The sequence below is a fragment of the Gossypium raimondii genome, chromosome 9 (genome assembly GCF_025698545.1).
Source record: "Gossypium raimondii isolate GPD5lz chromosome 9, ASM2569854v1, whole genome shotgun sequence".
In the NCBI taxonomy this organism is placed as follows: domain Eukaryota; kingdom Viridiplantae; phylum Streptophyta; class Magnoliopsida; order Malvales; family Malvaceae; genus Gossypium; species Gossypium raimondii.
The window spans coordinates 39,102,909-39,114,083 of record NC_068573.1 but is presented as its reverse complement, the minus strand read 5'-3'; the positions used below and the strand labels follow the sequence as shown (position 1 = coordinate 39,114,083).

General features: G+C 32.3%; 1 long non-coding RNA gene across 1 annotated transcript; it reads right to left on the bottom strand.

Moving 5' to 3' along the window:
• Window positions 1-7,800: 7,800 nt before the first annotated feature.
• Window positions 7,801-8,251, bottom strand: LOC128032779 (uncharacterized). Its single transcript, XR_008189097.1, has 2 exons — window positions 8,158-8,251; window positions 7,801-8,085 (listed from the first exon to the last, which is right to left on the bottom strand). It is a non-coding gene; the product is annotated as an uncharacterized LOC128032779 (long non-coding RNA).
• Window positions 8,252-11,175: the final 2,924 nt, after the last annotated feature.

Below are 11,175 nucleotides of genomic sequence, written 5' to 3'. Positions count from 1 at the left end.
AACCAAGTAGCCATAATTCACTCAATCACATAAACCAAATTCGCATTACAAACCATGCTCTGAAACTCCATCAAGTCATTACCATTTACTTATTCAAATATTCGTACCAACTAATATATATCCATATCCTGTTTCTTATGCTTCATAAATTCAATGTTTAAAGCATATGTCCATCTATTCATGGCATTCGAATACCTAAAATATAATCAAATATATTTTATTCCATATAACAATCACATATTTCATCTCATTCTTTTGTATACATCTAATTCAATGGCTAATTATTAAACGTATCATTTCATAAACCTAAGTGCGTTAGCAAATCAAGTCAAACCAATCCATATTATACGACCTATTAATTATCCAAATATAGGCCATTATCAAATATCACCAGATGGTCAAATATAGTTTTAATACATTATAATTTCATGCGCAATATGCTACAGTAACAATAGCTATTCCTAAACTCAGTTGCCGAATCAAGTATACCAAATCTATAAGCTTTACACATTTGTATGTTATACCAATTCGACCATTTCCCACAGCTTAATTTCCATTAACAAAATAGATAATAACTAGCATTATCACATTACCAAAATATACCTCTTTTCACATTACAAAATTATGCGCATATTACATATCAATTTGAACCATTTTCGAACACTAATAAATAGACATATCATGACTAGTTCGCATGCTAAAATCATGTCTAAACATCACCCTTTTCAACCATCCAATGAGTCATTTAAAAACCGAACCTAAATGACCAACCATTCAAGCATAAAACATGTGCATACTTTGTCATCACCAACCGTACCTAAACAACCAATATACAAGCCATCAATTATACCAAACTTAGTTTATAGAAACTCATGCATTTTAGCAAAACACAACCATCAACTAACTCATTATTCAAACCGAATCATATAACCAAATACCACACATATATACACCATGAAACATACTTACATAATAATCTTGAGATATGACTGAATACACACAAGCATTAACATCATGATTAAGCCATTTTCGCATGTCTATATATATACACAAATTCCAAAACCAGTATATCAAAACTAGCCTAGACATGCCACATAACCAAAACTCAAAGCATTTATTTATCGAAGCAAAAATTGGATAGTGTGATGTGGTCTCCTATGACTTCCAATCCAAACAAGTCTCTGAAACTTTATAAACATAGGGAAATTACACAAAGTAAGCTTTGAAAGCTTAGTAAGCCATAAGCAAATAATTCATCACAGTAACATATATAATTCAATTCGAATAGACTGAATTTAGTTAATCTCATACACATATACAACCACTTTTCTCATATAGTCCATATTGTCACATTACACAACTTCACTTACCTTATTTATCAATGAACATATAAACCGTGCTTTAAAATTCAACCATTTCAATCTCATTTATCAATTCAAAATTCAAATTAACTACCATACATCAAAGTCATATTACACATACTTCATAATTCCACTGTTCGAACCATATATACTCCTAATTCAAATATATCACATTCGGTCATACAAAACACAGAACCAACAAATCAAAACATGCTTATTTAACTCTTTCACATATACATAACATATTTAATAATTTAACCTTATCAATAATATTTATCTAATCATATTTCAAACCAAACTAGCATACCTCAAAACCTTGTTTCATGTTTCATAAATCCCATGTTCGAAACATAGGACCACAATTTCATGGTATTCGAACTCTTGAATATAATTAAGCTTATTTCATTACAATTTCATATAACGAGCATATGTATCACAACGTTCATTTATATACATTCATTTCATTCATTGCCATGTATTTCACATATCGTCATTTGAAACATACTCACCTTTCATTCTTGAATATCATATACACTTCATACATACCTGAATCGGATATACTTTCACATAGTCATTCATTTCTCGATATTGCCCATTGAATCGTTCAGAATCAATAAGGATACTCGGATAGCTCGAAAGCTCTTATAATGCCAACGTCCCAGACGTGGTCTTACATGTAATCAAATATCGATGCTACTGTCCCAGACAGGGTTTTACACGAACCGTATACGATGTTGATGTCCCAGACATGGTCTTACACGTAAATCTCAAATCGACGCCAACGTCCCAGACGTGGTCTTACACGATAACTCATATCGGAATCCTATGTCATGACATATGTATCCAATACTATTCCTATGGTTCGTACAGGGCTTTCAGACGTCATAATTCGATCGATTCACGCTCGTAACTAGTTCTCCAGTGCTTAATTCATTTCGACATATACACATATACTTATTATAATTCAATTCAGCACATATAACACACATACTTTTGAATTTAACAACATTTATTTACTTATGAACTTACCTCGTGGACACGAACGAACCGGATGACTATTCAAAAATTTTCGATTTTCCCCAATCCAAATTCGATCTTCTCTTTTCTTGATCTAATTCAATTCAAATTTGGCTTGTTTAATAACGTATTCATTCAATTTGGACATTTTGCATTTTAGCCCCTAATAGTTCATATTTTTACAATTTAGTCCCTATTTCAAAATAACACAAATTACTCAAAATTTCAACAAACCCATGTTAGGCTGAATTTACCTTAGGTCTTTAGCAACCCATTTACTCAATTTATTTCACAATTTGACCCTTCAATTTATAAATTTCACAATTTAATCCTTAATACACATTTTTATCAAAAATCATTTAATTAAACATATTAATCTATCAACAAATATTTATTTTTCATCATCAAACAACAAAAAAATCAAGCTATCATCAATGGAAAATCACAAATTCATCATAAATTCAAAAAATTAGGGCATAGGCTAGCTAGAATACGAAGCAGCGATCTGAAAAACATAAAAATAATTAAAAACCGAGCAAATAACATACTAAATCAAGATTTAAAGGTGTCGAAATTCACCAAGCTTCAAACTTTATTTTTTCTCTATATTCAGTTGAACATGCAAGAATATAAGCATATTTTAACTTTGTTTTATTTAATAATAACCTTATTTCTAAAATTACTTATTCAACCTTAATTAATATAATTTATAAACACTTAGTGGATGGTCATTATTGTCCATTAACCATATCAATGGTCCATTTGCATAATAAGGACTTCATAATTAATAAGCCATAGCAATATAGCACATTAACAAATAGCATATAACTTTTGCATTTTGCGCGATTAAGTCCTTTTATCAAATTAACCAACCAATTGGTAAAATTACTTCTCAAAATTTTCACACATATCAAATAATATGTTGTAAATACAAAAAATAATATTAAAATAATTTTATGACATCAGATTTATGGTTTTAAAACCACTGTTTCGTCTAGGGTCTAAACCAAGTTGTTACATTGGCAATTAACTTTTTGTTCACAACTCATATTCTTAGCCCAAAGTAGACTTTATAGAATACACTAGATATACGAAACAAATACAGAGGTGCATTATTATGTACTATTGAATAGAGAGCACTAAAGTGTCAAACGGAGAGCACTAATGTGCTAATAATCAGAGAGCGCGCTAAGGTCCCTTAATGGCATGCTACTAATATCCTAGTAGTTCTAAATTCCGTCTACTTGGGCATTAAAGCTGAATTTAATATATTTAAATACTTTACATAAATATTTCAAAAAAATTTCTCATTTCTCCATCATCTACAATTTAGTCTCCATTTCACAAATCACAAATATCACACCTTTTTCACACATATACTTTTACCACAACATCATTACTTAATGTTCAAACAATATACCATTTCATATTCTCCACCTATAATTTTCTTTACAAATTTCATAATTTCATAATCTAATCTTTTTTTTTACAAATTTAAATATATATATATATATTGTATTTCTATTCTAAGTAATTTCATACTACAATATAAATATTTAAATAAAAATAATTTAAAAATCTTGTAGTACTTACAACAAAAGGTTGAGATGATGTATTTTCTTCTTCCTTCACTCCTTAGCCTTCTCTTTCCTTTTCTTCAATTAGGTCCTCTCATTTCTTTTCTTTCTCTTCAATTTCATATAAAACATATAACATTTATATGTTAAAAAAAAATCAAGTGACTTTTCTGTACTATTTAATAAAAATAAACATGTATGGTATGACAATTTCATCATTTCTTACCTTAGCCCTTTGATTTTTACTAAGGAAATTTCAAAGAAAAATGAAAGTTTGAAGCTTGGATGGTTCAACTATGATGGTAGGACATGTAGGGAATTAAAAGAAAAGTTGGATGGAAGTTGGAGGGAGATGAGTAATGGCTAGTTTGGCAATGCTTTTGAAAATTACTGTGGAAAAGTGCTTTTGAGAAGTGCTTTTGAAAAGTTTGGTTTAAAATTTGAGTGTTTAACATTGTTGTCAAATTGAGAAATAAAATATCCATTTTAAACATGTCATTATCAAGTAACAAATATGCATTTAAATAATATTTAAATTATTTAATATTATTATATTTTAGTAAGAATATAAAAAAATATTATAACTTGTTGTTAATATTTTAATATATGAAATATAAATTTTAAATATTTTTAAGCAATAAATATTAATTATTTATAAAATTTCATTAGAATATATAAACTATATTTTAAATATTTAAATATAACCATTAAATATTTGTAATTAGTATTTTAAAAAAATATTTTTTTATTTTTAATTAATGATTTTAACACATTTATAATTAAGCACCAAGAAAAAAAAAGGAAAATACTATGTTATTGGAGGGGTGAAAAAATAATTAAGCACCAAAAGTGCTTTTGGGAGAGGAAAAGCTAAAATTAGCTTTTCTTTTTCTGAAGTAATTTTTAAAAACACTTCTGAAAAGCTAATAATTTCAGCCAAAAACAGCTTGTTTAGCACAGCTTTTCTTTCAAAAATGCTTTTGGAATCAAAAGTGTTTTTTTTAAGCAATGAATAACATGCCCTAAGTAGCGACAGTTTGTGCTGTCATCTTTTCTCCACTTTTCTACACCATTCCACTAAAATATCTTACATTTTTTAATTAAAATAGTCAAATTGCTACTAAGTCCTTAAGCCGTTCATCTTTTTAGTTTTACCCATCATCATTACACTTAATAAATACCCACTTGACTAATTACTACTTTGTCCTTCCTCATCTTTCATATTTCCTAGTATGACTCATACAACAATTTGGTTAAATTTCTTTTTAATCCTTCGTTCCTTTCCTCTACTATTATATGTCTCCTAACTTAATATTTTTCCTACTTTGGCCACAACAATTTCTTTATTCTTTCAACTAAATCAATGTACCTATTTTAAAATTTTCTATCTAAAGAGTATTTTATTTATTTATTTATTTATTGGATCTATATGCTTCCTAATTTAATACTCAAAATTCCTATTTATTATATTTTAAAAAAATTATACTAATTCTTAACTCGATCCATCACTGTACCTAACCCCGAGATAAAACGTGAATGTTGCATGGATTGAATTTCATGCTCAAATAACCTTTTGACTCTCAAAGTAGCAACTAAGTAAATGCCACCAAAATTTAATTTAAACCGCTGAAGGAAACTTACAAGGGAACTAAAGACCCAACTGAGCATCTTATACAAAATTGAGATTGTACAGACATGTTAGGTGCTACATATGCTAACAAATGCGAAGTTTTTTGTTTATGAATTTAAGGAAGAATGTGAGGACTTGGTATTTGTCAGCACCAAAGGGCTCTGCTCACAATTTTGAAAAATTGGGTTTTCAATTTCTAGGGTGTTTTCACGTATTCCAAACAATGCTCCAAATAACTACAAGCCTCCTTTTCGTTTAGCGAAGAAATAACGGGCCTTTGCGAGACAACATTAAATGCTTTAATATGGAAACCAATGAGACTAATGATTTGATGAACTAGAAGGCAATTGGTATGTACATAGCTGGTGTTAATCATGCCCATTTGAAGTACTCTATCACAGAGAACAAACATCAACATTTGGTTCAATCTTTACGAGAAAACCTAGAGATACGTCGAGATAGAATAAATGAACTTATCCAATGCGAAATTCTTTTACATGATACTCAATTTCATATCACCAAAGAATTGAATGCTTGGGGCGAGGATGACCTTCCACCAGAGAACAACAAAGGGAACATCCTAGTTTGTGAGCAAACTTGGGGAGTCAACTTCACTTTCGCTCCCCTGATTCGCAAGGAATGATGGAGCTCGCTACGAACCATACAATGCAAGGAGAGAGGGTCTATACAACAAGTTTAACAACTACATTACGCTAAATGCTTCATGGGCATACATTCTAAGCCAGGTTTAGAACCAGGGGATCCTTGAGTGCCTACCTCTAATGAAGCCAAATTGCCAAGGTTTTCAAAACACTGGTCAGACAATTTGTTTGTTGGTCCAACCGGTTCAACCAATTGAATTCAATAAATCATTAGAAATTCATAAAAATAAAATCTGGTTCAATCGGTCCATATTGATTCCTAGGTCAATCGATCTAATGTCTCTCTCCAAACCAGTACACTAACCGAATCTTGGCCCAACCAATCTCAGTTAGTCTAATCTAGTTGAAACAACCATGCAAATTGCCTCGGAAATAGATGCTATAAAGCAAGTAGTGAGACATGTACAACTTAAATAGTTTGTAGTTTAAGAACCTCATTGCAAAGAAATAAATAAACCTAGCCCCTTGAGCGAAAGATAGGCGAGAGAAAGCTCAGGGAAAGAAACCTTTAAGAGGTGCCATATTGGACCTGATAGATGTCTATGGAAATGGGTTAGGAATTGTCAGTTTTCAACTTCTGAAGCTCGTAACTTTGTATCTCACGTGGATCAATATCAAAAGGACGACATCTGGGAGGTGACATGAAAGTTTGAGGGTTTGCAACAAGTACGACACTTTCTATGGATCATGTTGCATGCGAGGCTGTTGACTAATGTTGGAAGAAGCCATCGAAGGATGACAGATGATCCAAGGTGCAAACTTTGTGCTGCTCCTTTTCAAACATCATTGTATACACTTAGAGACTATCATGTTGCGAAAACATTTTAAAGGCAGTTGGTTCACCCTTCAAATGCATCCAAGTTCTTTTCACTTCGTATGAACGAATGGCTAGTGGATAATGTTCTTAATGAAAGTAGTATTGTCTTAAAAAATACTGATTAGGAATCCTTTTTGCTATGGATGTTGGAGATCATGGAAACAATGTAACCTTCCCATTTTAAGAAGGAAAATTATAGTTCAGAGGAAATAATTTCTCAAAGCGTATCATGGGCACAAAACATTTAGGAATAGCAGCAAGTCAGATATTTGTGTTTTTTTGGATTATTTGAATTGGAATTTCTTTGTGACAAGATTAAATTAAAAAAATGGACAGTGAATACAAGTTACGTGGGGAGTGCCGAGGATGGGATGGACCAAACTAAATGCAGATGTTGCATTTCAACCAAACTCCCAGAGGGCTTCAGAGAGATCGTACAGGTGATGGGGTTGAGTAGGAGCAACGGCTGGCTGCACCAACGTGGAGAATGCTAAAATGCGGGCTATTCTAGACGGTTTATACTTCACATAGGAGATGGGCAGGTAATTGTGGAAAGTGACAACAAAGGTGTGGTACAAATGCTAACTGCGAATGCCCATGAATCTAACAATCAAGCACTGACAAGGAGAATTATGGTGGTATGCAGTGGTGAGTGGGAAGTGTCCTTTGCGCATATGATATTGAAAATTCAGAGGAAACAGCAATAAATTTAATTTAATCCAAACCCCACAAGATGTAGATTCAAAATAGCTGATATATTGGTTCAAAACGAAAGCTATATTTATTACATAAAGCAGAGAAATGAGGAAGATGAACAAGGTTAGGTTGTTGTTTCACTAACTGCAAGGCCAGGTACACTGACAAGTGAAACGATTGATAAATGTCTGAACGCAACTTCCCTGGCTTCCTGGGAAGGATTGACCACATTGGCTGCTGCAAGTTCCAGCGTCACAAGAACCATCACCAGGGATTCGTCCATGGCACATTTCTTGTCCATGGACTTCATGCATCATCAGACAAACTGCACCAAAATTACATGAGATTTGTAAATAAAAGGTGACATAGAAACCTAACTATGAAAAGAATAAAAGACCTGAGGAAATAAGGAGGATGGCAAAGAACAATCTGAAGGAGAGCTTCGACATTGTCTGAATTAATCCAAGATGTTTGGGCATGGAAGAAATGAAATTGGTGGTTGGTAATTTATAAGGTAGATTGGGACAGGACATGTTCTGTAGGGAATCAAAGTAAGTCATATCTTGACTGAAAGTTTTGGGATCTTCTTCAATAATTCCTTGATTTGAGGCTAAGTTTATTCCTTCCCTTTTTTAATAAACTTCCATATATAATTATGGATTCTGGGAATGTAATTTCTGCTGCAATGCAATCTAAAACTTGAAATATCAGCTATATTTCCTGTTTATTTAAGGAATCTCGTAGCTTTCTCTTTTTTTTTTTAAGCATTCCTTAAGTGAAAAGATACGAGGCACAAGTACTGCCATTTGCCGCTGTTTTGTAATGCAAGGCCATCGAAATAAAATAGAATACTTCTTAAAATACATATTCTATCTTAATAGAATATTCAAAATCCAATTCTTTAAAAAAATTGAAAATAATTTTATGGGGGGCGCCTAATTCTTAAATTTTTTTCACGTGTCATGTAATTAATTATTTAATTTCTAAAATAGATTATTTTTATATTAAACTTTACACTAAAATTTTGACACTTGACACTATTCTAGGATCGAGTATAAGAAAATTTCGAGAAATTTTGGAAAATGAGTCCCTTGAAGAATTTTTATGAAAGTGAAATTGATATTGGAGATAGAAAGCGATAAAAAAGAATTGTAGATGGGAGAATATGGAAAAAAAATTAAATGCAAATTTGACCCAAGTGAGAAATGTGAATTATCATGATTATTTGGCATGGGGATAATTTGGAATATGTATTGGTATGAAGAAAGGCACTTTTGGACTAAATTAGAAAATATTTAAAAGTATAAGGATTAAATTTTAAATTTTTATTTTACCCAAAAAAGGTAAATGATAGTTTTCACCACTTAGGACTATTATTAAAAGATAAGTGTGGGTTATGAGATTTAAGCTGATAAATGTTTAATTGTTGTAAAGCAATTGTGCTAAGAGGCAAAAGGGGTCAAATGAGAATTTTGTCACGTATTTTTGTCATCTTTCAAGTACTTTATATTATAAATGTTATTTCCATGAGATATTTGATGATACATGTATACTTTTATAAGGTTATTTTGATAGTGTTTTCTTGTTTCTTTTGTCATTTTTAAATTATCACTTAAAAGTTATAACACTCAAAAGATTTCACGACGTTATTATTGAAAGTGATGAATTTAAATACAGTACAACCGTGGAGGAGATGTGGCATCTACTCAGGTGTACGGGATTGAATGTTTTTCTAACTTCGTATAGGTTTGCAATTCCCAAAAGGAAGTACTGTATAAATTAAGTGGGTTTGACAGGGGATGACTAGCCATAACTTCTGTTACCGTTATATGTGTTTGAGGCGGTTCTCTTTTGCCATTGCATCCTTTCTTTGTGGAGGTTCTCAATCCTTACAGGGTTACACAAGGTTAATTAATGGGACCTCTTGGTGGGCAATGGTGACTTACTTTTTGTACTGTGGCCAAAAGGGGGAAGAAACTTCAGTTGATGTGTTCAGATGAGCTTTACATATTATTCCCTGTTGCTAGCGGGACCTATCAGAAGGACTTTATGATGCTAACAGCCATGCTAGACAATACTAGGAATAATATGCAGTTAGTGAGCGAAAAATATATAAACGTTCGACAATTATGCAGAGGTGGATTTCCATTTCTGACTTCCCGGTACAAGTTTAGTAGCGACCGAAGTACCTTGAAGCCTATTTTGGAGAGTAATGCGGAGATGAACCAATACCAGCGGTAATGTCAAGGCTCGCCATTAAAAGATAAACTATAAAAATCGTCACTTTTGTTTGAAATGTTACGTTTTAGTAATTTACTTTATCGTTAAACTCCGTTACCTCTCTAACGACAATCCAAATGTGTTTTAAATGTCAACTTGAATGTACGGCTGGAATGAGAATAGATTTTTAATTAAATAAATTTAATTAATTAAAATTATTAAATTAATTACACCTTGAACTAGAAAAGGAAAATCATTGTCTCTTTTTTTTCTGTTTTTTTCTTCTCCATTTTCATCTAAAAAACTGTTGTTTGACACCTGATGATTCTCGAAGCCTGCATGTCTGGAGGAGGTTGCAAAGGTTGAAAAATGCTTGTTATGATTTAGGTTTTCCTCGCAAGGATGACCATCCATGCCATACATTGTTTGCAAATTGGCAGTCTGTTTGTTTGTCCACCTCCAAAGAAGAGACAGAGTCTAAAGATTGTCAGAAAGCCTTTTGGATGGGTGGTCAAGTGACAGAGGAAGGTCTGACATGGTTGGTTGACAGGATTTAAAACCATTGTTGATCTAAGAGCTTTGACTATTAATGATAACTTTTATCAAGCAGCCATGAATGATGCTATTTCACCTGGGAAAGTTGAATTTATAAGATTTCCAGTGGAGGTTGGAACTGCACCTTCAATGGAACAGGTTGAGAAGTTTGCATCTTTAGTTTCAGGTTGTAACAAAAGGCCCATCTATCTCCATAGTAAGGAAGGAGTATGGAGAACTTCTGCAACGGTCTCTAGATGGCGGCAGTACATGACTCGTTTTGCATCTCAGTTAGCAAGTGATAGATTATCACAAGATGCAAATGGATCAGGAGACCATCGAGCCTCTTCTAGTACTGAAGAAAAGCTCTAGTTACAAGAGACAAATGAGTTATTGCAAGAGACTTCGAATGTGATACAGAGTTCGAATGGAGCACATAAGAAAGAAGCCTCCTCAGATGATAAAGAAGATCACAAAATTTGTGGAACTGACATTGACCTTGTTTCCAGCCAAGTTATGACTTCTGGGGAAGCAGTCAATGTAGAAGGAGCAGTAATTAATATCTATGAGACTGCTGATCCTCTAAACGCTCAGATTCAACAAATATGACAATAGTTTTTTTCAAGTCAAAAACGAAAAGCAAAAGGAGACCAACAATGTA